This window comes from Dipodomys ordii, unplaced genomic scaffold (assembly GCF_000151885.1).
Source record: "Dipodomys ordii isolate 6190 unplaced genomic scaffold, Dord_2.0 Scaffold1, whole genome shotgun sequence".
In the NCBI taxonomy this organism is placed as follows: Eukaryota; Metazoa; Chordata; class Mammalia; order Rodentia; family Heteromyidae; genus Dipodomys; species Dipodomys ordii.
The window spans coordinates 1529657-1548755 of NW_012267217.1; positions in this window are offsets into that span (position 1 = coordinate 1529657).

Genomic DNA, 19099 nt, shown 5'->3' on the forward strand with positions numbered 1-19099 from the left:
ATATATATATATATATATATATATATATATATATATAGCCCAAGAATAGTAACAGTGGAAATTCTGCTTAGTAATACAGTGGTCGAAAACATGATAACCAGATTCAAAAGACCTGAGAATGTAACTATCTTCTTAAGCAGTGGGCAAAGCATACTGAACTCCCTAGATTCTGAGTTTGTTAGAACTGTAAGTATTTTGCCAATTCTAAATTCTACAAATTACCCAGTCATATTCTTCCCATATAAATAGGGTATGGGAAGGGGGATACCTAAAACTTTTTTAATGGTTAAAATTGAATTGCCCAGATTTGTTTTTTTATGTGGTCGAACTATGGCCAATTTTTTTTCTCATACATTAGGCTTAGCAATCTTTTGTCAGTCAGAAAAGCTGAACTAATATCTTCTCCCTTTATTAAAATGAAAACTCTGCTTGCTTTCTCCAAACCCTGTATTTTTCATCAGCATGCCTTTTCTATTTGTCTTTCTGATCACTATCCAGCTTGTAAGTTAGCAAGATCTTCTGCAAAGGTTTCGCCATCTCACTGATGGTTGCCTCTGAATACGTAAACAGAAGTATGCTGGTTTGAGAAATAATTATTTCTAAGTCAAAAGTTAGTTACTTCATAAGAAAGATCTTATTCGTGACAGAAAACTGCCAGCAATATTTGGCATGGTTTCATCCAAGTCGGATAAGGGGTCCAAATCTGTCATAACTGATACGATCCCAAGCTCCTACTCAAAGAGTGAGGAACATATGCATGTTATCAAGTCATTATCTCATTACTGCCACCAGTTCTGTGTGGACCGGGTCCATCTGTCTACCCTTAGGCTGAGAACAAAACCTAAAAGCCAGTAGTTATCAGGCTGCTGGGAAAATGGTAAAAGCTAGACTGCGGTAAGGTTAAGATTCAACTATTTATGTGAGCAAGGGTAAATGGGTTGAGAACAAAAATGAGACAGTTTGATTTTATGCTCCTTTACCTCATTTATAAGTTTTAATACACACATATACATCTATCACTTTTCTAGAAGGACTTGGTATTTTGACAAGCCAATAGAAAAATTACTTCACAGAAGTTCATGATGATCATGGATTTTAGTTAGAAATGTGTGTTGAAGTTCCCCATATCTCTGAGAAAACATCTCAGAAAGAAACTTGATCCTCCTCCTCCTTCTCCTCCTCCTTCTTTTACAGGAAGATTAAAAAGTCACACCCATGACATAGAGAGAAGAATTTAGCATTTTTAATAGTTTCTTTCTTTCCCACAGAGTCTTAATGATTAGGGAATCCTAGGTTCTCTGTTTTTCTGTAACAACAGGGAGTTCCAGAAATGATACCAAACAGATTGTGAGAATAGAGATAAAAGAATAAGTTTTTTTAAACTTTTCTCCATGAAGCCAGAGGCATATAAAACTAAGAGAATCCCTTTTTTTGTTTGTTTGTTTTTGTTTTTGTCAGTTGTGGGGCTTGAACTCTGGGCCTGGGTGCTGTCCTTCAGCTCTACAGCTCAAGGCTAGCACTCTGCCACTTGAGCCACAGCACCACTTCCAAGAATGTCTGTTCCTGGGCTGGGAAGGTGGCTCAGTGGTAGAGCGCTTGCCTTGCATGCATGAGGCCCTGGGTTCAATTCCTCAGCACCACATAAGCAGGAAAAAAAAAAAAGCTGGAAGTGGCTCAGGTGGTAGAGTGCTAGCCTTGAGCTGAAGAGCTGAGGGACAGAGCCCAGGCCCAGAGTTCAGGCCCCACGACCAGACCCAAAAAATAAATAAATAAATAAAAGAATGTCTGTTCCTTTTGGCTACATTCTCCCAAATACTACCTATCACTTTGAGATTCAAGGAAAAAAAAACACACAAAAATATTCATTAGTTATACAAATATCCAGTGTCAGGATGATGCCTAGATGAACTCAGCAACAAATATGGCACTTTATTTGGATATTTTGGTGACCCAATATCCCTTTCTTTATGTTTAGCATAAGAACAAAATTATGAATACAGGTGTGCATTTTGATGTACACAGCAGTCTCTTTGATTGACATTATGAGTTCTTATAATTAAATATTTCCTACACAGCCTAATGATAACATTCAAAGATAAAAACCAAACACCTGAATGCTTTTATTATGCCTAATACCATTAGTGTGAATGCAATTATATAAAAGCTAATAGCTACAACTTTTTAAATCCTAAACTCTGAAGATCTTTAATAGTGACTTCAATTTTTTGTTATTTTTACCATATAGAGTTATAGTATCTTATGGTTGGAAAATAAAACAGCTCCCAAAGCTCATGTGATGGTCCTCAGCTCAACTCGTGGACAAACTCCTCCGAACATTCTATAGCGATAAACACAAATAACTAGAGAAGTGTTTCAGAAATCATCCTGCAGTATGACATTCTTTTCCCTTTCTGAATACCACCCCCTGTCCATACCCACTCCTACCCCAGAAAAATAAAGACAACTTAAAGGACTTTTTTTCTGAAATGATCTCCAGCTAGCTGAAATAGTGAAATAGCACAAATCATTTTCTTCCAACCTGACTTGAAAAAGCAAATAGCCAATGCTTCATGACTCCCAAATGCATTTATGTACATTTCACACTAACAGAGACATTCTCCTATACAATCTCAGTATCACCACCCAATCATGAAAATAACAGAAAAAATGATCTGAATATCATTCTCAACCCATTGAGCTCTTCCGATGAACCAGTGCATTCTTTTTCTGAAGGAAAAGAATGTTCTGTTGGTATTTATTAGCTGCTTCTGTTCTTTCTAGATACTGTTCTGGCTGCCATTCTAGGTAGGTGGTGAATAATACAGATTGAGATTGCTGTCCTTGGAGCATTTTCCTTCCAGGAATGGCTGGAGACAAGAGATAATTTTTTTTCTAATTTAAAAATATAGTATCAGACACAGTGGCTCAAGCCATTGTGAAGGGTACACGGTGGGGGTGGGGGAAGGGGGGTAATTGAAGGATGGGTATTTTGGTGCAGCTATTGGAGAAACACAATGGCTGGACACAGTGATGTGTGCCTGTTACCCCTAGCAATATGGGAGGCACAAATAGGAGGATTGAAGTCTCCATAAATCCAAGTGTAAAGCAAGAACTAATATCAAAATGATACAAAAAAAAAGGCTGATGGAGTGACTGCTTGGTAGAGCACCTGCCTAGGAAACATGCAGCCCTGAGTTCTATTCCCAGTAGCACTGAATATATATAGTAATTATATAAAGCAAATTACATTATAAATACTATGGAGAGATGCTGTAACAGAACAAGAGATCAGAGTGGAAGAGCAGGTTACAATTTACAATACAGTAGCCAGGGTGGGTTTTATTGAAAAGGTAGTATTAATATAGCACAACTTGAAGTAAGCAAATCATTTCATCATGCTTAGAATGTTCTGGGCAGGCTGGAGCAGAGTGTATTAGTGAAGGGTGAGCCACAGGAGATGAGGTCAGGTAGCAGAAATCTTTAGATCTTTCTACAGACTCTCTCTTTGGTTCAAAGTGAAATCAGGAGGCACTACAGAATTTTCAGGAGCAACATGAGCTGAAGTCAGACTCAAGCCACTGCCTGCAAGAGACTGTGAGGGAGCAAAGATAGATTCAAGAGATGAGTTAAAGGTAACAGACCATGAGACCTTGTCAATAGTAGTAGCCATGGATAAGAAAAAAGTAGCCAGTCTCTGAATATGTTGTAAAGAATAAAAAAGAATATATAATCCAAGAGAGGGACAAGTCATGAATGATAGAGACCTTTCAGCAAAAGGTGAGGCACCTAAGGAAGATGTCTGTCACATGGAACTGGGCTCCAGAGAACAGGAAACATGCAGCCAGTCACCAGTGAAGCGAGTAGCAGAGCAGCAAGCCAGAGCAGGTGGCTCCAGAACTCTAGGGAGCAGTAACAGCAATACCACTCATTGCTTTTGAAGATTTTGTTTAACCTAAAGGCCCACTGATTAAAATGAATTACATAATTCGGAAGGTCTGACATCATACTCTTGATTCTGAAGTTTGTGACAAAAATCCAGATTCTCTCATGGCAAAGCCTCACATCTTTATTGTGCTTAGTTTTGCATGTGATCACTTTCTAATTTTATTCTGACGCAAACAGTGAAAGTATAGAGAAGGGAAATTAAAGACCTGTAGAAATTACAAGTCAGAAACTGAAAATTTCATACACACACACACACACACACACCAGCCTCATTAAGACTAATCTTTGTCATAGTTAAGTTTCTAACATTCATCTTTTGGTTTTGCTCTTTAACCTTTAAAAAAATTGCCAGCATTGTTAGCCTATATTCAAGTCACTCTTGAGATTTGTGGGCATGTATTGTTTGTGGAAATATTTTCACTAAATATATATTTTATTAATAAGTGTGACAAAAGCTCATAAAAATAGTATGTATTCTTATGCATTAATACAATGAACTCTTGAGACAATGCTCTCCCACTGGCTTCCCTCCATCCATTAGGGATTTCTCTCTCTAAACAATAGGAAATTAGCAAAGAAAGATAGATAGCATATTTACTGTGCTGACTTGGCTCTTCCTCACAAAAGAGCCAACTGATGCACTTATTCTTTAATTTAATTTAATTCTTTAATATTCTTTAATTTAATTTTAATTCTTTAAGTTCCCAAAACTAAGATTGAAATTTAAAATGCTCCTTTGATAGCACTTAAAACTCAGAGCCTTATTAGGCTCTTTGCCTCTTGATCCATGCTTCTAGCTGTTTGTTTGGTTGTTGTTGTTGTTGCTTTTACTTACTGCTCAGATGGGGTCCCACTAATTGTTCAGTACCAACTTCAGATCCCAATCCTTCTACCTCCCACTTAGCTGTGGGAAGCATATAACTGTGCCTCACCTATTTGTTGAGATGGGGTCTCACTAACTTTTTTTTAACAGACTGGCCTTGAACTGACCTCCACCTCTTGAGTAGCTTAGACTACAAAAGGGAACCACTATGACCAGCTAGAGAGACTCTTTTGATGGATGAATATTTCAAGAATATCTTCCAGTTTTTGATATTTTTTTACTAAAATGAAAGAATTATAAATAAAGTGATAAATGACTATTTGATTTTATCTTCACTTTGGGAATTAACACTGATCAAACAGAAAATTTGTTTTCCATGTTTTTTTCTCCCTCCACACCACTTAGGTGTGCAGTCATTTTTTTTGGATTCATAAAATGTTATACTTTATTATTTAAATAATAATTTTATTTAAATAAAACATGTAGCAAATAATGGTATCAAAATGCATTCAGATTTGGCTAGCTAGTTTACTAACTGGGGAACACAGTGGGGGGTAGAGTTGGCTTAGTCTCTGTTATTCTAGAATAATTCTTAAGTCTTCTTTCACAGCCTTGACATTTCAGAAAGCATGGGAGAGTCATTTTTTTAACATATCTTCCAAGTTTTTTTGTCTGATTTTTCTTCATGATCACAGTCATTTGTTAATATATATATATATATATATATATATATATATATATTGGTCCAGTTGTGGGGCCTGAACTCTTGGCCTGGGCGCTGTCCCTCAGCTCTTCAGCTCGAGGCTAGCACTCTACCACTTGAGCCACAGCCCAACTCCCGGCTTTTTTTTTTTTGCTTATGTGGTGATGAGGAATGGAACCCAGGGCCTCATGCATGCTGATCCACCTTCCCAGCCCTTGTTAATATATCTTCAAATAAGATCTCTGGAATGTTTTTTTTTTTTCACTCTGAAGTATCTTTCCTACTGCCACCAAATCTCCTCTTTATTCTCACATTAAAGCAGTAGTTACAGATGTGACTTCCAGGATCAGTTTATCCTCCCTTCCCCCTCCCTGCCAAATTTATCTTCCTAAAACATTTCCCATAGGTCACTACCCTGCTCTGAAGCCTTCCACAATTCCCCCCACTTAAACCCAAAAGTTTTACATAACTGCCCCCTGGTGGCTACCTGCTGACTCACTTGCAGAAGTCCAGAATGAAATTTTCATTCAAGATGGAAGGCCTTTTTGTGTTCGAAGATAGTCAAAGATGGAAAGGGTATGTCCAAGAACCCAGAGGGTTCCCAGGAGAATGTTAGCATCCATGACCGCTCTTTTAGAAGGAGTTCCAGGTAGCAAAGAATTTTTGACTCTTTTGCCAACAGCAAGAATTTCAGTTCAAAGCATTAAAACACATAAGCCCTGATTTACAATCTAATTGGTCCCCTGACCTTATTTCCTAACACATATGTTGCAAATTAAGATTCCATCCTTGGAATTAAACATAACATAAAAATAGCAAAATTGATCAGAAAATAAAACATACAAAAAGGTTTTTTTGTTTGTTTGTTTGTTTTTTGTCAGTTGTGGGGCCTGAACTCTGGGCATGGGCGCTGTCCCTCAGCTCTTCAGCTCAAGGCGAATGCTCTGCCACTTGAGCCACAGCGCCACTTCCAGCTTTTTCTGCTTAAGTGGTGCTGAGGAATCGAACTCAGGGCCTCATGCATGCAAGGCAAATATTCTACCACTAAGCCACCTTCCCAGCCCCACATAAAGTTTTTTAATACTTTTTTTATTGTAAAAATACTGTATAGAGGAGTTACAGTTACATGAGCAAGGTAATGAGTCCAATTCCTATCAAGCATTGTTGCCTCCTCCTTTGTTTTTCCCCCACTATCCCTTCCTTCCCATCTCCACAACTACACTCTACCCTCTACCCTCCACCCAGTCTAAATTGTAAAGTTTGTTTTTCAACATAGTGTCTTGTACATCTCATTGTTACAATGGGTCAACCTGTATCTCTATTTTTGTTTTTTTCCCTTCCCCTCCCCAAATTAGAGAAGTGTATATCAAGATGCAGGGCACCGACATCAAATACAGTGAGAACGGGGTCATACCATATGGACACAAGTGGCTTTTTTCTTTCTTGCTATTATTTCTAACATATTTATAATGTACCATGTGATTTTTTTGTATCTTTGTATGTTCCTCCCCCGTAGTATAACAAACATGCAAAGTTTGCTTGTCCAAACATTAAGAATATAAAACAAGTGTTTAATGTTAATTCTTAAATTTTGGTTTAGGAGATACTTTTCTCTTCCTTATTTAGTTAGTTATTGGTCTGGACAAATTAATGCATCTTAAAATGCAAGTGTAAGAGGATTTAACATTGAACTATTTTGGTCTCAGTTTCAACTGAATCATTAATATTGAGAAGGATCAATTATTCTGACATTCAAAAGTATAATTGCATATTGCTTACGCAATTCATCAAAGGAAGTGGCTGACAAGCTATTTGTCACATTGACCCCTGTTAAAATCAAAGGAATTGGAATTTAAAGAGAAGATTTCTTGAATTCCAATTGTGGCGATGCTGAGTCTCCAACCAGCCACATTGTGAAAGTTGAATATAAGTGTGGTATCATTGCTTAACTTCAAGACTAAATAAAAACATTCTGAGCCAGGTGCTGGTGGCTCATGCCTGTAGTCCTAGCTACTCAGGAGGCTGAGATCTAAGGATCGTGGTTCAAAGCCAGCATGGACAGGAACATTCATGAGACTCTTATCTCCAATTAACCACCAGAAAACTGAAAGTGGTGCTGTGGTTCAAGTGGTAGAGTGCTTGCCTTGAGCTGAAGAGCTGAGGGACAGTGCCCAGGCCCAGAGTTCAAGAACCACAACCAACAACAACAACAAAAAATTCAGGGAAGGCCAATGGGGGAGCTTGAAATGAGATCCCTGAAGGCTGAGGGACAAAATAGATAAATATCTGAGCAAGCCAAAAGGTGACATCCTAGTTGTTGTGGCAGAATACAAACTAGCCTGATAAGATTGTTCTCCTAGACAGAGAATCCCACATACTCTTTCTTTCTCATATCTTGAGTAGTGAACAAGCAGGTGAAAAGGAACTCATCACAGATGATGGCGTGCAGGACAGTCTCTGAAGATGGACAAAGAAACATCTACATGACTGCTAACAGGGCTACTGAAACTCCCAGGACATGATGGTTGAGTCCCAAGTAATCATGGAACAGGATGTATGTCAAAGAAACTGAATGGATAAGAGCCAACGTAAAGGCAGAGGACAAAAAGGTCTTCTGGAGAATTCACTGAGCTGCTGTAATTGTTGGAGTAAACTTCCAGTAAACTTCAACTTCTTCCTCTCTTCATTTAGTTCTAGAGAAACCAGCCCAATGACCAGGGAAAAGAATTCAAGGCATAAAGTGTAGGTTAGGTGGTTACCTTAATTCCAAAGATTTGACTAGACATATTGCTGAACTTAGATGGTTAGTGGTTAAAAGTGACTAGATAGCTTGATATTATCATAAGCCTTCATTCCACTAGAAAGAGAATAATTATTATTTCAACTTTTCCTTAACTTTGATTGGTAACATTCACCAGTGCTGGTGGTAGGACATTTCTTATGCAATTTAGTAAACTTTTGTGTTACAAAAATCCTTTGGTAGTTCATTTGAGTAAGATGTACACATTTCAAGAGTAAACATTTGAGAGTTGTGTGGCAAGTTATAGTTACAGATACATAAAGACTTGTATGCTATAAGATTAAGGAAAAATGCTGGTCAACTAAAAGAAGTTATTTTGATATATCTCATTTATGAAAGGGTCATGCAATGAATTCAAGATTCCGGATCTTATCAAGTTATTTTTCATTGCTTTTGAATAGCAGATTTGTTCCTCTGCATGTGTCTGAACAAGCAATAGCAAAATCTGCTAGATTTATCTGTGCTATAAGAAAGTCTTCCTTGAGTCTGGAAATACAGCATGTAGTGACTGGATCATTGCCACTATAAACCCTCAGTTAACTATAAAATGGATCTTGTCTTAACAGCCTTTTAGTGTGACTTACCATGAGTTATGGCAACTCCACATCTCTGTAGCCCAACTGTAAAAACTTCAATCACCATTAGGACCAGAAGGTACCCACATGGCAAACATATTCCAACACCCCCCAGGGGGTCAGCAATCACTCGCTTCACTCCTGAGGTTGGTATATATTTAGCAAATATTTATGGCATAAAGAGTGAGGTAGGATACATTAAATTGGAAGGGTTGGTATTAAAGATAAGTATGCATACTATATCTGGCACCAACTTACCAAGTGAAAGAAAATTGGTTTCATTCCTTGAGCATCTTAAAAAACAAATCTGCTTTTTAGATATGACTAGTACTGTAATAGAGTCTGTATAGCATTTTAAAATTATATTTTTATTCTCTTTAAGTAGTTGCACAAAGGGTTATAATTCAACATGTCAGTTTATGAGTACCATGGCTCTTGATCACTATGACCCTTGAAGAACATTTTTTAAACTAGGCTATAACATCTTCAGGAAAAGGGAGTGTTTTATTTTTAACCATCTAAAGGTAAGTGAACTGACTGCTAGGTTTGACTACTGGAGTGAATAAATGATCTAACTAAAATATATTTAACCCCTAAGTAGCAGGAGTAAGGAAATGTTATATACATTATATAAATAAGGGAAGGGGTGGATTGAAGTGGGGTGAGGATGGCGAAGGGATGACACAGATCAAGGTGCATTGTGTACACAAACTGCTTTATTGCATGCCAAGGAGCTCAACACAGAACCTAAAATCAAGACAAGTAAGGGAAGTGGCAAGTAGAGGTAGATGAAAGGGGTGACATTGATCAGGATGCACTGTGTTCATAAACCGCTTTGGTGAATGGCAATATAAAAATATTCAAACACAAAAGAAAAGGTGCAGATAAAAAAAAAAGTGTGAAGCAACGTAATTCAGACTTTGAACAGCAGGTCAGATAGGACATGATCCATGAGAGAAGGTAAACAAGGTGACTGCCACAGATGATTCAGCTGACCCTCTCTCAAATCTGCAGTCTTGGGAGATATAGAAGGGTTCCAAACAAAGTCTGTGGTTTCCATGAGTAGGACACAGAGTTGAAAATTGGGGGGGGGGATATAACAGCTAGAATCAGCAACATCTAATATCATAGAGAAGAGAGATGGACAGAGACAAAACAAGCTTAGAAAACTATAGTGGGCTGCATTGTTTTTTTGAATGCCAAATAGCTTGTAAGAAAACTACAAGGTCAGAGGAAAAGCAATTAACACAATAAAGTCATCTGAAAGGAGGACATCTCTAGACCTCACAGAGCTGGGAAGTTTCATTTCTTACCATCAGAGGGAAGACTTTATAATACAAAAAGCATTGAATGTGCTCAGAAAGATATCATTAAGTAGTGTGGAATCAGGCACAGAGTAGGAACTTCTTCAGCTATGCCTAAGAATGTTTAAATGCCTGTCTAGAGAGGATTCAGACCAATGCTAACCGACTTAATTGCTCAACAGAGCAAAGTCCAAATAGATTTAAATACCAAGGAAAATAAATCCAGCGCCCAACACCATAAGATTCACAATATTTGGCATTTAATCAAAAACTACTTAGCATGCAAAGAAATTAAGAAGTACAATCTGTTATTAGGAAAAAATTAATTAACATGAGAGTTAATTAATTAAGAGTCCTTTGCATCTCATTCGGGATAGGTTGCATTTCTTTTTGGAAAGCAAAGTATAGGGTACCAGGTATGAAAAGAATTTTAATGGAAGAAACAAGAAAGATGCAAGACAATAGAACTTCCATCACCAGGTAAAAATCTAGAATGAGGTGATGATAATGTCCTGCCTCTCAAGCTATTGTTTTTTTAATAAGGAAGATAATAAAATGTTCAATGTATGAACTATGGAGTTCACAAAATGACTAGCATATGGCCAGACATGAAGTAAATGAAGGTAAAAGGTTTCATTGTTGTTTAATTAATGCAACTGGGAAAAGAATGGGATCATAAACCGACAAAGGAAAAGTAGAAGATAAAATCAGCCTTAGGTATGTTGTGCATTACGTCATTGTGGCTGGTATCCAGGAGAAAAGGAGTCTAGAAAAGGAGGGAGAGAGCAAAACTGGAGAAGCAACAACTGTCACAGGGATCCTGATTGCCTTCTGAGAATAAGATATCTCCAAGACTGTGGCTGGTTGCTCTCCTACTCATTGCTGAATCACCCTAGTTAAAACCAAAGATGGCTATTCGGGGTCTTCTATTGTTCCATATGAATTTCTGGATTGCTTCTGCTATTTCATTAAAGAATGTTGTTGGGATATTGGTAGGTATTGCATTGACTTTGTAGATAGTTTTGGGTAGTATTGCCATTTTCTCGATGTTAATTCTCCCAATCCAGGATCATGGGAGGTTTTTCTATTTCCTTAAATCTGCTTTGATTTTCTTTTTTAAGTTTTAAAAGTTTTCATCATAGAGGTCCTTGACCTCTTTGCTTAAGTTTATTCCTACATAGTTTTTTTTTTTTAGAGGCTATTACAAAAGGAGGTGCTTTTTTTATTTCAGCCTCACCTTCTTGGCATACAAAAAAGCTACTGAACTATATGATATTTTTTGTTGTTTCTTTGGTATGTTCCTCCCCCACGGTATAATCCCTGTTTTCACTGTATTTGATTTTGGTGCCCTTCATCTTGTATATACATTTTTTCTAACTTGGGGAGGGAAAGGGAAAAAAACAAAATGTTTAAATAGGGATACAGGTTGTCCCATTGTAACAATGAGATGTACAAGACACTACGTTGAAAATGAACTTTACAACTTGGGGTAGGGAAGAGTAGTTGGGGAGGTGGGTAAGGAAGATATGGTAGGGGAAAAACAAAGGAGGAGGCATCAGTGCTCAATAGGAAATGTACTCATTACCTTACTCATGTAACAGTATTTTTATTTTTAAAAAGTATTTTTGTGGGTTAATTTTATACTCTGTTACTTTGCCAAAGTTTTGAATCCATTCTCCTTGGGAGAGGAGTCTACAACTTTGGGGGAGGTAAGAGATAGTGTGAGAAAAACAAAGGAGTGGGTAATAATGTTTAATAAAAAATGAATTTATTACCTTACTCATGTAACTATAACCCCTCTGTACCGCATCTTTACAATTAAATAAAATTAAAAACGAAACAAAGATGGAACTTCATTCAGTAGCACAACTATAAAAACAAAATGAAACAGGATTATTTCTGGGTCACTGTCACAGAAAAAGATCCTAAACACCGCTTTTTAAGAAAAATCCATGGTTTTTTTTTTAAAGAAAATCCATGAATTTACATTTATATGTTTTGTATATTTGGGCCCCAGTCAGGTCCCAAATGAAGGATGAAGTTGCAGACATCAAGATATCCAAGGGAAAGCAAACAAAAAGCAGGCTGGTTGTGCAGCAGACACCCATGAAATAATAAGAACACACAGTTACCTCCACGCACTCCTGAAATGACCAATACAACATACCACAGCTGTGTGCTGGAGCCCAGAGACCTGACTCACCTCCTGAACCATGACTGCTAAACCCTGCTCCTCTGCTCAGTCCTGATCATCATGACTCTGCTCACTTGATCCCCATAGGAGCTCTGGTCCCATGGACCGAGTTCTTTATGAACTAGCTACAGGCAAGCTCCAAGGATGGAGTCTCAAGGCCAACTCCCTTTTCATTCTGTGTCAAGATAATTATTTCCAGTAAGTCCATTACCCTCCCAGGTATATATCCCAAGTTCTAACTTAGTGCTTCAGAACTCAGCATGGAAAATCAAACCAGTGAATTAGCATTTACCCTCTGGACCTCTGTTTGACTAGCTGTATTAAGCTTGAATCCAACCTCAGCTGATGGCTAAGTCCAGAAGACTTACAAGCATCCTTTGCTCCAAATGCCAAATGTAATGTCCTTTAGTCATGCGTACTCAATTTTGCTATAGAAATAATAAGAGCTATGACCCTCAAAGCTGAGTTTTCTCTTTACAACATTTCCCATGGAAAGTACCTGGATTGTTTTTCAGTGCTTATTGGCCTAGGATCAGAGAAATACAGATTATTTTTGTTACTCTTAGTTTCCATAATAATGCTATGTGTTATGTATATGCATACTTTAAAATATTGCTTGGAAAAGGGAACTGTAAGTTTCAACAAACTTGAAAGCACCATGGCACCATAAATAAAAAACAAAAAAAGGAGATCTTAGGCCACAATTGTCTCATTGCAAAATTATTCCCAGATTAACATGTTTCTAATATTAACTAGAAACTATGGTATACAGTAATTTGTGCGAAGAAAGAAGTTCAAGATACATTAGATATGGTCCTAAGAAGTTCCTATCACCTCAGGATACTAAACATGCAGATGTAACCCTCATAAAACCCTCAAAAAAATCACTCTCTGCCCCATGTTCCTGTTCTGTTTTTAAAATTCAGAACACTAATAATATTTGACATTATCTCATCTGTTTCCATTTTGCTTGTCTAGTATTCATTATCTGTCTCCCCCACCAGGATATCTGTCTCTCTTATTCACTGCTAAGTGTCCAGACCTAAAATGGTGCCTGGCTCACAACAGGAAATCAGTAGACACCACATGATAAATGTGTAAACAAAGGGACAGAAGATAACAGCAACTGTAAGGCTACCCTGCATACTGGCCACAGAGCTTCAGATGCAGCACCATGTAAAAACAAAAACAACCTTCCTGCCTATCCTTTCTGGGTAGGCTTTCGTTCTTCTTTCCAACAGTCTACAAAGAGAGTAGCCTCTTGAGTTGTCATACTTTTCCTCAACCATGGAGTTCCCTCATCCCCTACTGGGTTCTTGGTGTCCTTTATCTCTTGTCCTCCTGGACCCAGTTCTCAGCCTTGTATCCACCCATCTTCTTCTCCATGAGTGAGCTTCCTCATCAAATACATTCCAGTAATGCCATTCTTCTCCCAAGTAGCAGGAGTCCGTCTAGAATCTCTCGTGGACCAAACTCTCCAACTTGTTACACATACTAGAAAGGTAACTGGACAGTGCAACTCAAGTGCATATAAGAGTTCAGTGGAGGGCCCTCGAGTCATTAAGGAAAACTACATGAAACTGAGCTGGTGCTTGTAGGATTAGATTGCAAGGCATTCCAGCCATGCCCTATGTCAGGAGACAGCTTCACACAGTACAGATTGGCATTTGTAAAACTCACCAGCTGACATGAAAAGGGAACTGGCCCTACTATTTAAATAGGCCCAGAAGGATCCTCAGCACTGCGGGTCCATTCACGCTTTACTTCAAATAAAACTGAACTCTAAATTCTCCAAGAAAATTCTGTCACCTCTCAGACACTTATCCCTTCAGCAAACCATGGCATATTCCCTGCTCCATGAAATCGTTAGAGGGTGCTAAATGGCCTGGTGGGGGATATTCAGTTGCAGATTCCTCAGGGCTTCCTAGCTTCAGGACTTTATAACAACAGGAGCACTAATACTTAGCTTTTACCTAGAATTTTCCATGCAAAGTACTCCAAAATACTTCATGTATCTTATCTTATTATGATGACATTTATTGGAATTCTGCATGTAAAAATGTTCCAGGAAGCATTAGACATGCATACACACACACACACACACACAATATCACTCTAAAAAATACTGTTAATTCTGTCTTTTCTATTCTACAACATGTACCATCTTAGCATCTTCATTTGAAAATAAAATATTAATCTTGTTCTTTTATTTCTCTCCATCATTCTTATTAATTTTATACATCTAACAGTTTCATGTAAAGATAAACTACAGCTCACCTCTAGAACTGGTTATTTTCAATCAAGTCACTGTCCTCACCCAGAGAATCCAGAATAATGAAGCATGTGTTCAGCACTTTTCCCAAAGAAATATCCCTCTCCCTGTTTCCAGTCCTTCATGGTGAGAGCATTGATCCCCAGAGATGGGTGAAGTCTCCACACCCCAGTTACTTATAGCTTAAGGGAAAGAATGTTATCCAGTATTAAGTGATATGTTTGGTTAGTGTTGTCTTTTTTTCATTGGAGTTATTCTCTGGGTCTGGTGTTGCTCCCTTCTCAATATTTTCAGACTTTGTCTTGAATACAAAGATTAATTGAACAATGGAACTCCAGTGAGGGTAAAAGAACAGCTGCCTTTCTTCCTTTTTCAACCAATAATTTCTTTGTCTTCCTCAGTAACCTTTTGTTGCTAAGAGTAAAGATTCCTTCCTTGGGAAGCAATCAAATTAAGCAGTCTATGCTACATAGTGAAAGATGCATTGAACTGAGTCAAGACACCTGTGTTTTGGTGTTTCGGTTCCAGACTCAAACTCTAATTATGTGATTGTCCTAATTCCATTGGGGCTCCCTTCCCTCATTAGCACAATTAATAAGCCAAACTATAGGCTTACCATATTCTCTGTAACCTTCATTATTCATTCATTTGGTATTTAATAAGAATCTATGTGAAGTACTGTGCTAGACTCTGGGTATGTACAATATCATGGCCTCTGGGAGCCTAGACAGTAGACAAGATTGCCATCCAAATAGTCACAGGTTAAGGGGAAATTAAGAGAGATACACAGAAAATTCTAACTCTCCATGCAATAGACCATTTATGTTCAATAGTGGCCCAACAAAAAAAGCCAGACATGGTGGGTTACAACTGTAATCTTAGCTACATAGGAGGCTGAGATGGACAGAATGGTACTTCAAAGCCAGCCTAGGTATAGTGTTAGCCAAATCCTATCTGAACCATTAAAAGCTGGATCTTGTGGTACCTGCTTGTCATCTCAGCTATACAAGAAGTATAAACAGTATAATCCAGGCCATCCTGGGAATTAACAAATGCAAGAGTCTATCTCAAACTAACTGCAGAAGGGGTTGGGAAGGTGGCTCAATGGTAGGGTGCTTGCCTTGCATCCATGAGAACCCTGGTTCAATTCCTCAGTACCACATAAGCAGAAAAAGACAGAAGTGGTGCTGTAGCTCAAGTGGTAGAGCGCTAGCCGTGAGCTGAAGAGCCAAGGGGCAGCGCCCAGGCCCAGAGTTCAGGCCCCACAATGGCAAAAACAAAACAAAACAACAACAAAACAAAAAACTTACTGCAAAAAAGGGGCCAGGTTCACAGCTCAAGTAGTGGAATACCTGCCCAGCAAGTGCAAGGCCTTATGTTTAAACCCAGTACTGAGAGGGGAAAAGCAAAAGAATCGGTCTGGCAAAAAAAGTCAAAATAAGAGCTTGAGTGCAGGGAAGAGTTAGTTATGAACACAGAAAAGGGGCGGTTTTTTGTTTGTTTTTTGTTTTGTTAGTTCTGGGGCTTGAACTCAAGGCCTGGGTGATGTCCCTGAGCTCCTTTTTTTTTTTTAATTGTGAATATACTGAACAGAGGGGTTACAATTACATGGGCAAGATAATGAGTACATTTCTTATCAAGCATTGTAGCCTCCTCCTTTGTTTCCCCTTCCATCCTCCCACTGTCCCCCCAATCCTTCCCTGCCCCCCTCCCCGCACCAAAGTTGTAGTTTGTTTTCGACATAACGACTTGTACATCTCATTGTTGCAATGGGTCCACCTGTATCCCTATTTAAAAGATTTGTTTTTCCCCTTCCCCTCCACAAATTACACCAACATCAAATGCTCTTTTGATCAAGACTAACACTCTACTACTTTAAGCCACAGCTCCTCACCTCCATTTTTTGAGTGGTTAATTTGAGATTTGAGACTCACAGGGACTTTCCTACCTGGGCTGGCTTCCAGCAGTGATCCTCAGATCTCAGAATCCTGAACCACCTGCTAGTGTATTATAGCAAGTATTTGTAACAAAGTAATACATTGTTAATCAATGAAACAGAAAGTTATACTTGGGGATATCCAAAATGTTTGGATTAGCTAGAACTCAAAGAAATGAAATGCAACATCAGCTGATAAGCCAGACACACAGGGGATGTGCTCTGTAGGATTTCTATATGCATCAAGATTTAGGCTTCATTCCCAGCAATTGGAACAGCAAAGAACTGAAAATGGAATCACAGTAGGTGGAGCTGTCCTGGTGGGAGCAAGTCTGACTTTGGCAAGAATAGATCAAATACTCTTGCAAAAGTTTAAGCAAGAGAGAAAGAGGAACCAAAGCAGAGATATGACAGAGAGGTATAGAGGATGGATCATATGTGAGAGATAATTCTGAAGTATAATTGACCATCAAGGGTGTACATGAGGTGGGAAGACAAAACGAGGAAAACATCTGCATACAGAAAGAGAAGCAGTGATGATAGGAAAGACAAAATATCCCATCGGAGACATATAGGTGAGTTGGAGGGTAATGTGGACAGCAGTCATACCAGATGGGGGAAGACAAAACTGGGAAAACATCTGCATATGGGAAGAGAAGGCTATGAAAGTGGATGCTTTCTTAAACAAATATACAAAGAGAGAAGAAAGGGAGTCAAAGCCAAGGAGAAGACTAAGAATGGTTGTTAAGTTGTATAGTGACAAATAATTTAATAATGTGATTTAGTTATGGTTCATTTATCTCCCTAGAAAAAAACAGTTCAGGTGAACTAATTTTAGCATGCAATTCAAGGGATCTTTAATCTGTGGTTCAAGGATCCCAATTCAAGGAAAAGGAGATGACAACCAACTTCCATTTCTCTACTTTGCTATCATAAATCATAATCTTTCCAATAAATTCTCATTTAGTGAGAGCTTAAGGGTTTGGAGATTTTGGTTTTGTATACTTGCTTATTTGTTAGTTCTGCTATTGAAGAGCTATGTAGTGTTTTTCTGCAAGAAGAGAATTCAATTCCATAGCTCTTGAAGCCTTGACTAATTGGGATATATTTATGTAAGACGCTACATTTTTTAATCAACCACCTATTCAATGTAATACCAATACCAAAATTCTAACAAGAGAAAAAAGTACTGGCATTGTCTTTCAGAGGTAACTAGAGTGACCCAGACAGGCCAACTGCCCCATCTGGAATCTGAGCTCCGGCTAACGTCAATACTCAAAGACTGATTCTTCCACCTGTGTCTTTCTTCTTTCCCCTGACCAACTCAACTTCCTGTCCAAGTCCTTTTCCTCCTGATATGACTTGACCTTGATTCTCTGATCCAAGAAAGAAATTGGATAATCACTTACTTCTGAGCAAGGCAGAGTCTTCTTATTTTCCCACTCATCTCTCTAAGTTCTGAGATCATGGGGTCAGAATCTCTCTAATGTGTACTGGCCTCAGAGGAAGCAGCAGCAACCTCACTTCCAACAGAACGCAGATGCAGACAGATTGCTGGGAAGAGCCCAGACAGAAATTGATTTTTCTTATCTAAATTACTGGCCCCATGAAAGCTAAAAATGTACTTTGAATTATAAGGAAGCCATCTTTTTCTAAGCATGAATGGGGGTGTGGAAGTTCATGTCCCTTCTTATCACCCTCAACTAAACCATCACACCTGGAAAAGACAGAGTCAAACTTTGCCTTGGCATTTTCTACCTGGCGTTATCATTTTTCATCATTTATAGTTGGTACATGGATGTCCAAAACTACCAACACCTTTCCCAATTCTTTTTTGCACCTGTAAAATAAGCAACAACTTTAAATACATAGTTTTATGTTGAAGAGGAAAAATAAATCCCTACTTTCAGACCACACATTCATTGGTACATCCTCCTGAAAGTCCTAGAACTCTCTTTCCTTTGTTCTCAATCTGCTACAGTCTACGTGCACTATGAGTATTTTCAGAAGGATTCTAGAAAATGGTTTCTTGGAATGGCATAAGCTGAGAAAATTTTGTTTAAAGATGTTTCTTTAACATTCAGACTAGGAAGGAATTATTTCCATTTGTATTCTAGGTTCTTTTTCCAGAGAAGGCAGCCCTTTTCTGGAATATTTTCTGAGAAGATGATGATGCTCCCTTAGCCAACAACAATAATAAAAAAAAAGCATTTCTAGAACCCCTTATTCTAGAACTCTGGCAGGAATTATAAGAAAAAACATATGTAACTGGAGAAGAAATAATGTGAACATACTTCTCTGAGATACTCTCTTCATCTACAAAATGCACATCTTATCTACCACACAATATTCTTGAAATGACTGAAAGGTAATGTGTTGGCAAAGCTTAAGAGCCAAAGCTTGATCTCTCTTCTATATAAATCCTTTTGTACTTTTCTTTATAAAACCACAATGGTAATTATATTGCTGTTTGTATAATTATTTTTTAAATACCTGTCAACCATGTAACACCATTGTCATAGGAGGAATAATGATCATATTACTCTA